Source organism: Panicum virgatum, chromosome 6K, assembly GCF_016808335.1.
Source record: "Panicum virgatum strain AP13 chromosome 6K, P.virgatum_v5, whole genome shotgun sequence".
Classification (NCBI taxonomy): domain Eukaryota; kingdom Viridiplantae; phylum Streptophyta; class Magnoliopsida; order Poales; family Poaceae; genus Panicum; species Panicum virgatum.
In genome coordinates, this window is record NC_053141.1 from 44,449,475 (window position 1) to 44,467,703 (window position 18,229).

An 18,229-nucleotide genomic window follows, 5' to 3' on the forward strand; every position below is an offset into this window, starting at 1 on the left:
CTGAATTCTTGAGGCGCTAAATTTGGCGACATGACGGGCGGCATAGGCGGGACGAAGTGAAGAAGGCCGAGCCCTGCATCTTTCCTATGCAGCTCGCACTAAAAAAAGTATAATTTTTTTTTTGTAAACGCATTCGCCATCCGATTTTCTTTTTTAGTAGAGGCTCTTGGTTTTCTTGCACTCCCTTTCGGTTTGGCAAAAGCGTTGCCAAATCAGCATTAAGATCCTGCAACGCGCAGGAGCTGAAAAAAAATACTCCAAGATTCAAGAGTAGGTGAGCAGAACATGAGAAGAGAACTCCTCCTCAAAGTAAGATAAAATAAAATTAATAAATAATAAAACAACCGTACCTTTTTCACCAACCTTCCTTAACAACCTGCCCTAGCTACTAACCTCCTACTACGAGTATTAACGAACCAGCAGCCGGGGCATGTCCGGGACGATCCGGTTGGCTGATTGGCTCGGCCTCTCCGCTCCACTGGCCGCCATGAAAAGGAGGCGATCAATGTCAGGGCTCCCGAGTCAACCCGGGCAAGTATTGCAGCAACCTCGGATCCTTGGCCACGAGATAATGCCGCACTGACCTTTCACCCCCGCCCATGCACGGACGCGCAACGTTACCACGGCCAGCAGCAGTAAAAAAAAGTTTTAACCGCTCCTTCCGTTGATCCTGATCGCACCACGGCTGCCGCTGCTGCAAGGTGTAGTGGGTGAGCTCGGACAGTAAAAACGACAAGGCGTCAAGGCGTGCGGTACCCTGGCGAGGCGAGGCCAGAAATTCCGGAGACGAAATTTTTCACCAGACCACGATGCTTCGGCTTCGGCTGCGCTCGCCGCTGTCGCGTCCCTCACATTCTCTACGCGTGCGCCGTGCTGCCGTCTGACAGGGGGCGATCTGATCAGTGATCACCCCCTGCTGCCTGCCGCGCTCGTTGGCATGGCGTCCGTGCCCGTCCGTCCGTCCCGGACAGGGGGCAGCAGCGAGCGCACGTTACCAGCTCGCCGTAGCCGGGCCTGTCGGTGTCGGCCCCGGCGTAAAGACAGCGGCGTGGCGTGTCGCCATGCCAGAAATGCCAGGGTACTCGCGACTGTTACTACTCCAATAACTGCCTCATCAACCGCTCTAACCGGCCAGGTCAGCAGCAGGTGGAGCACTTGTAATACAGGTTATGGTAAAGAATCCAGCCAGAGGGAAGGAAAAAAAAAAGAGGTGCGGTGCATTGCATTGTTTGCACGTCACCACCACCGACACACTTTAGCACATACACGTAGTATATACTAAAGGCTAAAGTGGTGTGTGTGTGTGTGTGTGTGTGTGTGTGTGTGTGTAGCACACTTGTGTATACTAGTACTATGTTGCTTCTGGATCTGAATTTGCACTTGGTGGTAGATCCATCTGTTTATTCCCTGCCTTAGCTTGCACATGTTGGAGTCACATCTTTATTTGTTAATTTTTCCGGATCGATCTGGCTTTGCATTCCACGCACCTGAGAATTAACCAGCTGCCACTAATTCTTTCTTTTCTACTTGTAGTTTCTTTGGGGTAAAGAGAATAGCAGTAACCTAATCTAATCAATCTGGGATCTGTGTGTGCGTGTGAGAGAGAGAGTAGCTGAGCTGAGGTGGACTGTGGGTACATACCTTTAACCTTTATCCTTGCTTTTGCATCCAATGCATCAGCATTACATATTGTAATAACAAAGGGATCAACACCCCCCCATCCAGATGATTCCTTCCCCAATAAAAAATCTCAGCAAACCAAAAGAAGAAAAAAAAACTCAGGCTGACACTTACCGTGTTCGGCAGGCTGGAGCTGGAGTGGTGTGAGAGAAAAATACTGTTACCTGCCTGGTGGCTGGAAGTTAGTGCCGGAGGTTTGTGAGAGAGAAATAGTGTAGATCCAGCTGCGGCCACTTTACCCAACCACTACCAGCCACTCCTGATCTCCCTTCCAGCCAGCTTCCCTTGCAAGACAGGCCGGGCACATTGCTAGTGGCCGGACAAGGTATCTTTGCACGTCCCCCCCCTAGTCCCCTGACTGCGTCCGGCAACAAAGGTAGTATGTAGATAGATGTACGGAAGCCATGTGTGCGACGTAGCAATGCATGCTACTCTACTACAAGATCTTGTGTTTGTGTACACGCGACGCGCGTCCATTCTTCGTCGTGTCCATTCTTCGTCGCGCCGGCCCGGAATATCCTATGGCCATTTTCATTGCCGGAAGATCCAGATACGCCGTGAAATACCGCTAGGACAACATGAATTGCTTGCTCAAGTGTACTAGAAGTACTGGCAACGATTTTATGAATTCGGCGATAAATGTTCGCCCCGAGGGCGAACGCGGCGTGCGCGTGTTCCCGCGCAGAATTTCACTGGAAATTCGTTTAGTGTGAGTGAGTGCCAGGTGATTTCTTTTCTTTTGAACAAAGTGGTAGATGGTGGAATTTGGTTACTGCAGGTTCATGCTTTTCTTTTTACGTTCTATATTCAAGCTGGATGCAAAGTGGCAACAGAACAGAGATCCAGATGAGGGAGGGAGGGAGGCGGCCATCGGATCCTGCATTCCTGCATCTGCCTTTGTCAGGGCGCAACGAGCTGACATGAGTAGATGGATGAGATCCGCATCAGGATCAGGGGCGAGTTGCCTGCATATGGACTGATCATCATGCATGCATGGCATTGGCAGATCGAGAAGGAAAGGAACATGCATCCGGCCGGGGTGTCTCTGTAACAGCAGCAACTTGGCCGCTGCTCAAAGGGACCCACCCACCTCTGTTTTATAGCTGCATTTCTTTGCATATAGAAAAACAAAACACAGCGGAGAGAGGGCATCACTGTTCCGGGACTGTGGTAGATACTCTCTTTCTTTCTTGAAGACTGACCGACTGTGTGATGGTCCTTTTGTTCCAGGACAGTTTGGTTGGAAAGTGAGGCCGTCACATCACTCTATAGCCTGCAGTACTAGTAGTAGCAAAAGCACAATACATACTGCTACATTGTTACTAGTTGAATTACCCCCCTGCTTATTACCAATGCATTAAAAAAGAAAGATGGAAGGCCGTGAGAAAGAGGATTTACTATTTCTTTTCTGTGAAAGAAATGTGTTTTACACCCCCAAAGGCCAAAGCAGCTGCCTCTACCGTACCGCGTCGTCCTCCTGCAGGCATGCTTTTGAGCATCACTGTTCTAGGACTGTGAATCTGTGATGGTGCTTTTGAGCCATGCAGTACAGTTTGGTTGGAAAGTGAGGCCGCCACATCACTCTACTAGCAAGTAGTAGCAGTACTAGCAGCTAAAGCACAATGCATGCTGGCACGTTGTTAGTTGAATTACCCCTGCTTGTTACCAATGCATTGTAACAAAAAAGAAAGATGGAAGACCGTGAGAGAGAGAGAGGATCACTATTTCTTTTCTGTGAAAGAAATGTGTTTTACACCCTCAAAGGACAAAGCAGCTGCCTCTACCGCGTCCTCGCTCCATCAGGCATGCTTTCAGCAAACAGCTTTCTTTCCTCACATCTTGCAACTGAAGCAACACTGATGAGGGCCAGTGAGACTGTGAGAGTGAGTGGATGGCCTGGCCCCAGTTAGTCTGTCAGGCCAGGCAGACAGGCAGCTGAGAGTGGCACAAGTCCAAATCTTGATTCTCAAGCGAAGGCCATGTTCCCTCTGCCCTTGCCATCCCCATCTCTTTTTAGCCTTTTGACCACCCCAAGCCTTTTGATGGATAGGCTGGGGCACACAGAACACTGCTGCATGGGATCCAATGCCATCAGGTCACTCCCTTCTAGGATGATCTACCTCTCCCACACTCTGTAGTGTGTGCCGGCAGTGAGGCGAAAGAAGCTGAGCCAAAAGCCTGCAGCTGGAAAGGCACACGGCGAGGTGATGCTTCTCCTCCGACGATCCATCCATCACCCATCCATTCCCCCACCACCCGGTGTTTGATATTGTTTCTGTCCCTCCAAAGCTGCTGGGGCGCGTATGCTGCGGCATCATCATCATGTGGACCAGAGGCAGAGCAGGCAAATTTAGGGTGTGTTTAGTTCCAAACTTTAAAATTCTAAAATTTTTATAAATCGCTTGTATGGTGTATTAAATGTAGTCGGAAAAAATCGCATTACACAAACAGAATGTAAATCGCGAGGCGAATCTAATTAGGCGTGATTAGATACTAAATTGCTACAGTAAAGCTACAGTAATACTCCCTCCTTCCCCGTTTATAAGGCATGGTGGAACATGACACGGTCTTCTAAACAACACTTTGACCATTTATTTATCATATATTATATCACTTTTGATTATAAACTTATAATCATTGTAAAATATATTTGATTATGAATCCAATCATATGAAATTTGCATTATAAAAATAAAAATTTAATAGTCAAATTATTGGTCAAAGATGACAAGGTTTGAATCTTGATATACGTGTATGCCTTATAAACAGGGAAGGAGGGAGTATGCTCTAGTGATAGATTAATTAGACTCATTAGATTTGTCTCGTAGTTTACAGACGAGTTCTGTAATTAGTTTTGTAATTAATTTATGTTTAGTACTTCAAATATGAAAATATTTCCTTTCAAAATTTCAAAAATGGAAACTAAACACGGCCTTAGTAGTGCAAATCCCCATCCATCTCTGCTTCTGAGGCCTCCTCCAAAGGGGTGGCGATGTCGCTGGTGTACGTGGAGGAGAGAGGGAAGAGATACTGGCACGGCAGAGCATCGTGAAGCGTGTGTGAGAGAGAAAGGTCTATGAGATAGACGATAACTTCATCGGTAAAAAAACGCGGCCGGGGAAGGACCCCACCATTTTTTATTAAGAGGAAGCAATACGGCTTCTCCCAGCCGCGGAAAAACCTCTGAACCCTGGCCCATGCCCGAGAGGGCCAAGCCTTGCGGTGAGCATAGCGAGAGGATTTTTTTACCACGGGTAGAAATTCGTCACACCTGGAATTCGAACTCGCGACCTCGTGGTACCTAACTTCATCGGTAGCGAGAACCTTTTCACACTGTTGATCAAATAAAAAATTACTTCAGCCGGCGACATCGCCCCTTGTTGGAGAAGGCCTGAGAAAACAAGAATAAAAGATGGATACCTTCTGCGATGCATGAGGAAAAGGTGCTCGCCTCGAAATCCACGCAAAGCATCGAGCAAGCTTAACCGCTTAAGCCGCCAATGGGCTACTACTATAGCTCCGTGTGGCGGGTAAAACAGTTAGCAGTTAGCACAAGCCTTGCCTGGATCATCTATTCTGTCCAAGCTTCGATCAGCAGACGGCCAAGCTCCCAACCCCGGCCATGCCAAACACGGATGCAGCCGCATGGATCTGGGCCGTACAGGTAGCGCTCGACAAGATCACAAGAGTAGGAGGCCGGCTGCATAGGATGCTCATAGGAAGGAAGCAGCTGGCGAGCAAACCCGTACGGCGAAAGATACCGGGGGGCACACCGTACACGTCCGTGCTTAGTTCGGAGTGGCAAGAAAGGCCAAGCGCCGCGCGCCCCAGGGTCCAGAAAGCAGAGCCAGAAACAGAAGCGGCCCTATGCGTGTACACGCCTACACGGTCCATGAAAAAGATCATCCTATACGCGCGGCATACGTACAAATACGCGTTTAATTCAGGGGAGAGACCCATCATCATTACGCATAGAGAGAGAGAGAGAGAGAGAGAGAGAGAGAGAGAGAGAGAGAGAGAGAGGAGAGAGAGAGAGAGAGAGAGAGAGAGAGAGAGAGAGAGAGAGAGATCAAAGGTGACATTGGATGCTTAAAAAGGGAGGGGGGAGGGGGGGGGGGATTAATTGAGTTGGTTGATCTGGTTGGTACTGGAGCAGTGGAGCTCCATGCAAAGCAAGGTACCTGGTGCAGGTTTACAGCAACGAGGGAAGAGCAGCAGAGCAGAGCGGGCCATCTTGATCTATGGTCGAGGCCGGAACGGTAGGAGATGGACCGGCATCAGCAGTACAGCAGAGGAGATGTTACTACGGTCACGGGATCCCTGTTGAATGTTACGGCGGCGAGAAAGGATTACGGGCCGCCGGCCGTTACTGCGTATCTCGCCCCCACGGCGATCAGAATTCGATCGATCGTGGGAGGCCAGTAGTTACGGCGTCCGGGGATCAGTGATCTGCAGTGCTTTCTTTCTTTGGGTGGATCGGATCCACCGACAGTAGGAGACAATCTGCACGGGCTCTGTTACCTTCTCTGACAGTCTGACGCGACCGGCGCTGCCGTCGGAACAAGCTTCCTAAACCCACCTGATCGGATCCTCTCCCTGCAGCCTGCAGCAAAACAAAATGTCTGCACGAACCGCCACGGCAGACAGACCCCATAGGGTCACCAGCTGACCCGCGCGCGTCACGACGCCGGCACGAGTTGGCGCCAACGTAGACGAACGGCTCGGCGCCCGTCCGTCGTCTTCCTCCGCCGTGCTGGCTCCGGACCGATCGGCGCCGCCCGCGCGCACGACCCACTGGCCGCCAGGTCCCTCACTCCCTCGCCGTCGTCACGGGCCGTTGGACGATGCACGGGGGGTGTCGCGGCGTGTCGCCTGCTCTGGGCTTTGACGCTGCCCGCGCGCGGCGCACGACCCTGTGCCCCCCTTGCCCCTTGGGGCACGGCGCGGACATTATACCCGTGTGCTCAGCTCAGCTCGATTTTTTTTACTTTTTTTAATAATATTTTAATTTTAACCCGTATGGAATTTTATTTTCACCCCCATAGCCTGTTTAGTCGCGCCACGCGCAACGGCGCGACAATTAGCCTCTGTCGCGCCGCATGCGGTGGCGCGACAAGAGGGCCACGGTGGCGAGGTGCGCCATGGTGGCGCTGATGTGGCTTACCTGTCGCGCCACATGCAGTGGCACGACAAGAGCCTGATGCGCGAGGCTGGCTGGCGCGACAAGCCCATTTACTTGGGCCCGCGCCGGCCCCCTTCTCCCCCTCTCCTCCACTCTTTCCCTCAGACCCCCGAAGCCAGCGCCGCCTAGCCGCTCGCCGCCGGCCCCCCAGATCCCCCCAAATCCGGCGTTTTGGGCGGGGGGGGGGGGGGGCCTCGAAGGTATTGCCTCTATTTTCTCCTTCTTTAACCATGTACATTGGTAATTTTTGGTGATTCTTGGTGATTAGGGTTAGGTTCTTGATTTAAGAAATAATGTTGTAGTTGATAATTTTCTCATGATTAGGGCTTTAGATGATACGTAGATGGTACTCTGCTGTCGATTTGGACGTGAGGTAGTATGTGCATGCATCGATTAATATGATTTCTAGGATTGACTAGTGGGGATGTTAATATGGGTTTCACTCATGGATAATAGGCACCACGAAAAAATCTTTGTGTAGTTGATTACTTTGTATAAGTGATGAAGGTACAAAGATTTGTTTTTGTTGTAGATGGACGAATTAGTTCAGGTTTTTCACGGTGGTACTGTTACGGAAAATGGAGAGTTTGAGAATATGACAGAGGATGTCGAACTGTTTGATAGTCCTCCGTTGTTAAAGGATTTGGTAGACCGGGTGATTTCAAAACATTCTTGTGGAATTGATGAAATATCTCTGAGGGGCAGATTTGATTGTGCTAAAGCTAGAGCACATTATGTTTTGTTGACATTGGAATCGAAGATGCATTATAGAAAGTACAAGGATATAGTAGCTCGTGCAAATGTGGTTTGTTTGGAGGTGGTTGTTGAAATAACTCGTAGAACAAGATTAGAAGAACCAGTTGTGAGAGTAGATGAAATTCCATTTCGTATTGACAATATGACTCAAGAGTCAACCTTTGTAGAAGATGTCCCAAATCCCACTTGTGCTTCGGATTACGATATGACAGTCACTTCCGATCATTTGGGGCCAGATACATTCGAGGCAAAAGAAGACACGGATGCTGCAGATGATGATGATATTTCTTTAGGTTCGGAGGATAGTGAATGCGATAGTAGTGATCAAGACGACGATGATGAAGACACCGGGGAAGAAGAACGGGAGGGTAATGGTGTTGAGGCGCAAGTATAGTAGGAAAATGATGCCGGCGATGGAGCCAACACAATTGATGAGGAAAGAGGTGGACATGATGAGTCTAGGGATGGGTCAATGGGTACGGCTGTTAATAATGATGATCAACGATTTAGTTATACCGCTGAAGAGTTGTGCATGCTGAAGTTAGCCCACGTTGAAGTCCCTGCGGTATCAAATGCTAAGGACCTTAGCAGGATCGATAGAGCCATTTGTGACTCAACTATTTTTGAAAGTGAGTGTGTAATTGATAGTGACAGTCCAGAGATTCGCAAGGGCATGAAGTTCAATTCCCTTCCAGAGTTGCAGTTTTTCTTGGCTGACTTTGCAGTGCGTCACCACCGACCATTTAATGTGGTTCATTCGGACAAGAGTCTACGCTACGATGTGCTCTGCAAGCAGAGATACCTTTGGGGTGTTTGGGCACGTATTGTTAGGGGCACTGGCCTGTGAAAGATCACCAATATAAGACAGCCTCGCACATGTGCATCGTTGAAGCCGAAGCAAGTTCATGCACAGTGCACCTGAAGTGTCCCCTCATAAGAGAAGACTTAAATGTGATACAAATATCAGTCCCAGGAGGCTGATAACACATTTATTACATCAGATGGTACATCACCGTACAACTCTACGCGGTAATGGGCAGTGAAGCGCCACTATCGCGAGGACAACAACTAAAACCCACACAACAATATTAACTACGAAGAGGTCATCAGAGTCTTGCGCCATACGGAGCTCCTGCGGGTGACCCTATCCACAGGCAAGGTTGGGTGCAGGACGGAACCCCTACTCAACGTCTTTGGGAACGAAGTCTGGATCTTCCTCTGTAAAAATTAAGTAAGGGTGAGTACAAACGTACTCAGCAAGTCCAACCACACCCACGGAGGGGGTATAAACAGAATATAATGCACAGGGTAAATCAAGGATAAGGCTAGGGTTTAATTTGCGGAAAGCTAATTTTTATGCAGGGGTTTATTTGAAAGAAAGGGATTTTCCAAAATCCAGTATCTTGCACTGAGTAATACGTAGGGTTGATCCACACAGGATTCGAGTTTTAAATTGCTACCGGACTCCTCATCCACTGTAGCACACGGCACAACTGCCGGACACTTTTCCAAAACAACTCACGCCAACCCATCCATTCCCAGAAGAAACACTAGTTGTGTGACCAAACCATAACTCGCCCAGTACCGTGGGCATGGCTATTCAAATAGATTTTAACTCTGCAGAGGTGTGCAATTTTACCCACAAGCGGGGTACCACAACACGATCACTTTAGTGTTGGTGCAGATCCCAACAAAGCTATTACCCACCTTAGCTAGACCTGACTAGCCACCATGGGATCCACCAAGGGGCCATTAACCTATCTCCGAGCTTTAACCGGGGCATAAGTCACACAGAGCTTATCCCTTTTCCTTAGTCATCCGTTGCTCTCAGCTCTCTTGATGGCTATCAGACTAACTAGTGGGGTTTATGCTAAGCCGTTGCCCATCCAACGGTCGAGTGGTTTGCATGATAGTTGAGCTAGGCAAGATGACACATCAACTTGGTCCTTAGTTGTGACAAGATGGATATCTCCCACCCTTGCTCAACCACACAGGTACGAGCACACCATTCAGCAATTCACACAGAAGTGCCATCCATCCCGTCTAAATTCATCTTTCGAAAATTTCACATTTTCCCTTCCCACACACTCACACATTTTCCTTTTATATAAAACAAGTTGTATCGTGTTCGAGGTCCTAAGCGCTCTAGCAGCGGTTAACATCCAAACAGAATAAATCATATTCAGACATTAATCTAGGTGGTCAAGGAATGGTTATAACAAATCAAGGGGTGGCTATCCAACCATGTTTTCAGCAGTCAAAACATATGCATTTTTGTAAAACATGCCAATAGGTTGTGTTTATAAAACTGGGACAAAATATGCATCAAAGGATGAGATTGAACTTGCCGTTCTCAAAGCCTTCCGGGAAGTCCTGATCGAGGTACTGTCCTTCGGGTTCGGGGTCGCACACTTGCTCACGGTACTGCTCGTCGACGGATTCTCCCTCGTTCACACCGTGATTTATGACGCACACAAGCAAGCACACAATCAAGAAAAAGACATAAAGATTTTATCGTTGAGCTCGAATCGGAAATAATTAAGATATGGAGACAGGAGTAATGTTTTTGGGCGGTTTTATAATGGAACGGCCGAAATTATGTCAGGAATGGTGTGGTAAAGTTTCGGGGCAAACGGAGGATGTTAGGCGCATGAAATGATAAGTTAACGGGGTGTTTAGGGTCTAAACAAGGATCCAAGGGCCTATTTGTAAATAGTTTTTGAAAGGAAAGGACTTGATAATATTTGGAAATATCAGGGTTACTCTCGGAAAGGGTAAGGATCTATTCATAATTATTTCTATATGGCCGAGGGACTAATTCTTAATTAGGGAGAACATGGGGGGTTCATTTGAAAGAAAAACATAAAGGGGGAGGGGCTCTTTAAAGATTTGTGGGAAGGGGAGGGGCCTTTGGGCAATTTTGCCCCTCCTTCTTCTACCTCCCGACGGGGCAAAACAGAGGAGGGGCCATGGGGCGCCGGCGGCCATGGGCACGCGACCCTGGGGCATGGCGGCGGCCAGGGATAGGGGGGAAAGGGGCAGGGCGATGCCGGGATTCGATTCCCCTCCTCAATTTCAAAGGAGGGGGCCCGCAGGGAGGGGCGCGACGGCCATGGCCGTGGCGGGCAGGCGGTGGCCGTGGGTGGCGTGGCAGGTGCGGCCAGGGGTGAGCGCCTGTGGGGGAAAAGGAAGAGGGAGGGCCAGGGCGCCTACCTCGGTCCTTGGCTCGAGCGGGGATGTGGAAGGGCGGGCTGGCCACGGAAAGCAGGGCCGGGCAGAGGCGCTAGCGGCGGCAGCGATGCAGGGCCGGGGAGGGGGCGTGTGATGGCTGAGCGGCTTGCGGAGCTCGGGGGCATCACGGAGGGCCTACTTATAGGTGAGGAAAGGCGGTGGAGGAGGGGGCACGATGGCCGGTCGGCCGGCGGGCATCCCGGCGGCCATTGATGGCGTTTTGGAGCTTAGCACGGCGTCGTGGAGCGGTGGCGCGGGCAGCGAGGCGGCCACAGTGTGACGGGACAGGTCAGGCAGCGAGGAGGCGGTGCTGTGCAGGGGCGAGCGGCGCAGCGAGCTTTCCGGGCACGCGGAGCGCGTGGGGCGGCTGGGAGCAGAGCGTGCGCGTGCGGCCGGCGGCGATGGCGGGGCGTTGTGCGAGGCTCTGGGCTTGACGACTGTTTGCGCTCCTTAAGTACCCATTTTATTATACAATTAGGAGAGGTTTTGGTAATTTCTTCAGGATGATTCATGTACTAACCCGCCACATGGCACCCGAACTTGACCATTTTTTATTTTGTCCTAGATTTTGGAGCATGTTGTGTTTTGGCAGGAAATTGGACATTTTCGGAGATGTTTTGACGCATGTTCACAACTGGGCTAAGATGATAAATAAGGAGAAGAGGCCGCACGCGAAAGATGGGACCGAAAGGGGCCAGAAAGGGCCCAGGCCGGCCGGCCTGGGGCCCCTTTGAGCCGGCCGGCCTAGCCCATTCCGGGGCCCAATCGGCCTCAATTTTCTTCAGCACGAAGTATGCGTCAACCCTAATATGTGTTTTACCAAAACCACCGACCAGAACTGCCTATATATACCCCGAAGCTGCCGTCAAAGGGAGGGGGGACAGAGAATCGAAAAATCGCAGAGAGATTCGAAAGAGAGCATCCAGAGACGAGTTTCAGAGATCCATTTGAGTTAGACACAAGAGAAAGGCGACGCTGGAGGCCTCATCGTCCCTCGGCACCGCTGCAAGTTGGAGGACAGCAAGGGATCCATCCCTTGCCGGAGATTTCGTCACCATGATCGACTACGCTTCGCTTAGCTTCATGGGGTGAAGTCCTCGTCTGTTCATGGGGTTGTAAGGAGATCTTGAGTTGTAATTGCCGAATCCTTTATGAGATTGATCTATCACGATTCTTGTTGATGATGTTTTGATGCCTAATAGTTCGTGACTTGGCTTTAAGTTTGCTTTGCTCTTGCATGGTTTACTTAGATTACATCAACTATCGTGTTCTTGTTGATTCGTTACCGATTATCCTCGTGTAGTGACAGTATGCGGGAGGGAAAGGTTTTGATCTTGGAACACACCTTTGGTACATTAGATTCGTTCTTCATTGCTTGGCGATTACATCTCTAGTGATCCTAGACCCTATGGATAAATGCTCTTCATATCTTGTGCACAAACCTATCATTGCTCACTAGTCTTGATTGGATTAGATTAGATCTATTACACACTCAATCACTCAATATAGATCTTTTACCAACATCATTAGTGCTTAGTTAAGCATAGTAATACACTTGTTCCGTGGATTGATAAACCTTAGGGGAATACTCTAAGGGAAAAGCTACACGATCCGTGCCCTTGCGGTACGTAAATTGGCGCTCTAAGGAGCGTCAACAAGCTTTTCTGGCGCCGTTGCCGAGGAACAAACGATTTTGCTACGTTTAACTTTGTATTAATTTTGTTGGTTACTAACACTTAACCTTTTCCCTAGAAAATTTTTGTTTTCTTGTTTTTGTTTTGATTGTCTAGATGGCCCATCTCATTCAACACGTGGAGGAAGGTGAAAAATCACTAAGGGATTATGCAAGCCCGCGATCGGAGGACTTCGACATGCAAAAATCAGATTCGGTGTTGCAAGCCACCGAGTACGAGATCAAGCCTCAAATCATCAAGATGGCGGCGGCAAACCCCTTTAGAGGAGATGAGACAGACAACCCATATAGACATATCAAGTGGTTCACAATGCTATGCAACACGGTACAACAAGACGGAGTTCCGCTAGCTTGGTTTAGATGGAATCTTTTCCCATACTCACTTGCTTTAGATGGAATCTTTTCCCATACTCACTTGCGGAAGAAGCGAGAAGATGGTTTGCACTTGTATCCTTCGAGGTAAAAGGAAATTGGGATGACTTGATGAAGAAATTTTGCGAGCGGTTCTTTCCGTTAAGCAAGGTTCAACATATTCGGAAGCAAGTGATCAACTTCGCGCAAGGAGAAGAAGAAGGGATAGATCAAGCATGGGATAGATTCAATGGATTGATCGAACATGGACCAAAGCTCGGATTTTCCGGTGAAGTACTCTTGCATACCTTTTACTTTTCCCTAACCCCCGAGTGCATGCAGTTTGTTCAAATGTGTGCAGGAGGAGATCTCATGGAGAAAACACTCACGGAAGCCGCCCAACTCCTACAAAAAATCAGCAAGGGTGCGGCCATGCGAAGAGATTGGGAAAAACGATGTTCGGCAAGCTCCGAGGAAGAATCTCAACTGCGGGTGCTTGCTGGAATTTTCAGAAAAGAGACATCGGAAGTGAGGGAAGAACAACGGAAGCATGGGAAAGTCATAGAGACAAACCACGATGAAGAAGCATCGATCCGGAGTGCAATGAAAGACAACCCGGAAAAGAAAGGAAGAACCATGGGCACCGCCAAATCGCTAAGGGAATTCGAGTAAATGGATTGGATACCAATTGACTTCGGAAGATTGTTCGACAAAGCAAGACCGCATCCAAATCAGCGAGGAATGGCGAAGGTGATAGTGGAAAACTTCCCGCCGGATAATCACACGGGATATACATTTGGCAAGGAATCGGCCGGTGATATTATTCGGAAACTTTTTGAAGAAAAAGAGGAAGAGATTGACTTGGACGAAGTGCTGGAGGTCAAAAGGATCATGGGAGTAAAATCGAAATCATCACCCTACGTGCACATAGCCCAAGTATATGCGATTGGAAGCGATCAAGGCGAAGGTAATCCATCACCCACACCTCGTGTTGATTGCATGATAGACGGAACAAAATGTTGCAATGTTCGATGTGACGTTGGCGCCCATGTTACTGTGATGAGTTCCAAGGTTTATGTTGAGCTTTGTAACGAAACACCAAACCTATATGCTACAATCATTAAATTGATCATGAGAGATGGTAGATTAATCAAACCGCTAGGAGTGCTTAGAAATCTAAATGTTGCTATAGCGGGTAAAAAAATTCCTACCGACTTTTTTGTGATTAATGCTAGTGGTGATGAGCATGAGGGCATAATCCTTGGAAAACCCTTTCTCAAATTAGTAAATGTTGTTCTATATGTTGGAAAATGATTGTCACTTTTGATCTAGATGGAGAAAAGCGCACATTCGAATTTCATTCGAAACCGTCTTTTGCTTCACCTCTACCTCTTGATAACGAAGAGGTAGAGAGCATTTGTTCCATTGATTCTTTTAGGGATCCTCTCCAACGCACTTTGGAGAATGGAGACGCTCAAGATGATCAAGACGGAGAACTAGTGGAAACAATGGAAGAGTTGAAGCCGCAACACGGGAATTTGGAGGAAGAAAAATTTGAAGACATTGGAGAGTTAGATCAAGAAGAGGATGGTGCGCCCGATGTTGAGATGAAGCCACTCCCCAAGGGATTGAAATATGAATTTTTGGGAGATGGCAAGACTTTTCCGGTGATTATTAGCGACGAATTGAGCCGGGAAGAGACGGAGAAGTTGCTGAATTTATTGAAGAAGCACAAAAAGGTGATCGACTACTTGATTAACGACTTGAAAGGTATTAGCCCCGCTTTTTGCACACATCGTATACAACTCGAGGAGCAATATAAGCCGGTCGTAGAGCATCAAAGAAGGTTGAGCCATGCTATGCGTGATGTGGTGAAGAAGGATGTTATCAAATTGTTGAATGCCGGAATAATATACCCCGTGCCACATAGTGAATGGGTAAGCCCCGTTCATTGTATTCCAAAGAAAGGAGGACTCACGGTTGTGAAAAATGAGAAGGAGCAATTGATACCGCAAAGAACCATCACGGGATGGAGGATGTGCATCGATTATAGAAAATTGAATAAGACAACGAGAAAGGATCATTTTCCACTACCATTCATTGACGAGATGCTAGAAAGGTTGGCAAAGCATTCACACTTTTGTTACCTTGATGGATACTCGGGATTCTTCCAAATACCTATTCATCCAGATGATCAACATAAGACCACATTTACTTGCCCGTATGGAACTTTTACATATCGGAGGATGCCTTTTGGAATGTGAAATGCACCCGCTTCTTTCCAAAGGTGCACGATGGCTATATTTTCATATTTCATAGAAGAGATTATGGAGGTATTCATGAATGATTTCTCGGTGCATGGTACTAGCTTTGATAATTGCTTGGCAAATTTGGAAAAAGTTCTTAAAAGATGTGGAGAGGTTGATCTTGTGCTCAATTGGGAGAAGTGTCATTTCATGGTGAAAGAAGGAATTGTCCTCGGTCATGTTATCTCCGAGAGAGGGATAGAGGTGGGCAAAGCAAAGATAGAAACCGTGGAAAAATTGCCACCACCTACGGATATCAAATCTTTGAGGAGCTTCCTCGATCATGCTGGATTCTATAGGAGGTTCATAAAGGATTTTTCAAAAATCACCAAGCCATTGACACAACTTCTCCAAAAAGATGTGGAATACATCTTCGATAGTGATTGTCTTCACGCATTTCGAACACTCAAGCAATCCCTCATAAGTTCTCATATCATGCAACCTCCGGATTGGAATCTACCTTTTGAAATCATGTGTGATGCAAGCGACTACGCCGTAGGAGCCGTTCTTGGACAAAGAAAAGAGGGGAAGGTAAATGCTATCTACTACGCAAGCAAGACTCTCAATGAAGCCCAATTTAATTAGGCAACAACGAAGAAAGAATTGCTTGCCGTGGTATTCGCCTTCGAAAAATTCAGATCATACATAGTAAATTCAAAGGTGATAGCTTATACCGACCATGCGACAATCAAGTATCTCTTGTCCAAGAAAGATGCTAAACCACGCTTGATTCGATGGATCCTATTGCTACAAGAATTCAATGTGGAGATAAGGTACAAGAAAGGGGCTGAGAACGTTGTGGCCGACCACCTATCAAGGATGAACTATGGAGATGTTGGAAAAGAACCTATCGAGGATCAAATGAGAGATGATCACCTATATAGAATTCTCGACAAAGATAGTTGGATGAATGAAATAATAAGGGCAATGAAAGGGATGCCCTTGGATCACTTGGACAAGAATGCAAAGAAAAGAGTGATCGCAGAAAGAAGAAAATACTATTGGGATCCACCATACTTATATAGATATGGAGAAGATGGAGTCCTAAGAAGATGCATACCGAGGGAGGAACGTGAAGAAGTTTTAAGAAAGTGTCACTCGTCGGGATATGGAGGACATTATGGGCACTTTAGAACTCAAGTTAAGGTATGGGCTAGTGGATTCTATTGGCCCGAGATGCATGAAGACGCGGAAAGATTTGTTTCGACTTGTCCGGAATGCCAAAGGACGGGGAATATCTCGCAAAGGAATGCCATGCCATTGAACTGCAACTTGCAAATAGATCTATTTGATGTCTGGGGAATCGATTTTATGGGACCATTTGTGAACTCACATGGATTTGAGCATATATTGGTGATGGTGGACTATATTTCAAAGTGGGTTGAAGCTATGCCATGTCGGAAGGCATCAACGGAGGAGTCCACGCACATGATTAAATCGGTAATCTTCCCTCGATATGGCGCCCCGAGAATCTTGATAAGCGACGGTGGAACACAGTTCACGGGCAAAGACTTTGGTAAATGCTTGAAGAAATTGGAAATTGAACATAGAGTGTCCACGACTTATCACCCCCAAACAAACGGACAAGCGGAAACTTCGAACAAGCAATTGAAGGACATTTTAAAGAAGACCGTGGTAAAAGGAGGAAAAGATTGGTCGAAGAGACTAGATGATGCACCATGGGCATATCGTACGGCACACAAAACCCTGATTGGTATGACTCCTTATCAATTTGTTTATGGAAAAACATGCCACTTGCCGGTTGAGCTAGAACATAAGGCGTATTGGGCGATGAAGGAAATGAACTTTGATGCGGAAGCCGCTGGAATTAAAAGGAGAATCCAAATAAGCGAATTGGAGGAGTTAAGATTGAAAGCGTACAATAGTGCTCCAATTTACAAAGAAAGGATGAAGAGGTGGTACGACAAGCGATTACAAAACAAGGAATTCAAAGAAGGAGACAAGGTCCTACTCTACAATTCAAGATTCAAACTTTTTGGCAAAGGAAAATTACAAAGCAAATGGGATGGACCATACGTCATACACTCGGTTTCACCCACGGGAGCGGTGACAATCATGGATGTGAAAGGTGACCAATATGTGGTGAACGGACAGCGACTAAAGGTATTCTTGGAGCCCGACGTCGTGCCCCTTCATTACATCAACATATACACCATGGAGGAGGAACTGGAACGTCAAGCCTAACGACGTTAAGCAAGGTAAGTTTGTAAATATTCTCTTTTAGATTTTATTTTCATAGTTTTATTTTTATTTTGAACAAACTTCGAGTAAAACATAGGCTCATAATTTGTTGGTGGGCACCTCAGAAAAATTTGGAGCCCAGGGGGCCGAAAAATTCCCTGGGCCAGCCAGCCCAATACCCCTAGGCTGGCCGGCCTGAGGCTCCTCGTGTGCGATTCGGTCTCGATTTTTGATAGGTACGAGATAAGGAAATTTTAAACTTGTGCCTTATAGATTTCGCATGCCAAAATCGAAGAGATATTGGACTTCTCCTCCAAGTCTTTTCGGGACTTAAATAGAGGCGCGGGTTAGATCTATTCTCTCATACTTTTCAATCTACACCACCACCTTGTGAGAGACGTCGACAATGGCCGTTCCAGCGAGCGCAAAAGCCATGATTGCAGCAATGGAGATCAAGGAGAGGGGCATGGCGCCCGACACCCCCACGGCAAAGACGCCTAGCCCCATCTTGGCAACTGGTGCGACACCTCTTCTTGTCGAAGCAAAGCGATGTGAAGCGAAGGCCCCTCCAAAGAAATTCAATACCCAAGCACGGATGAGCGTCGGAGGGAAGGGCCTTCCATGGTGCAATGAGAAGTTAGCTCAAGCCCAAAGGGTGGTCATCGTCATCAGCAGCGACGAAGACGAAGGCGAGAAGCGACAAGACAAAAAGCCACCCGCACCTTGACGTTCCTTGCGCCTTCTCGGAGTTAAAAGGAAAAACTACGTCGAGCACACCCCGGAGCCGAAGGATTATGCGGGGGACAACAACTGGGAGAGCTACATGAGC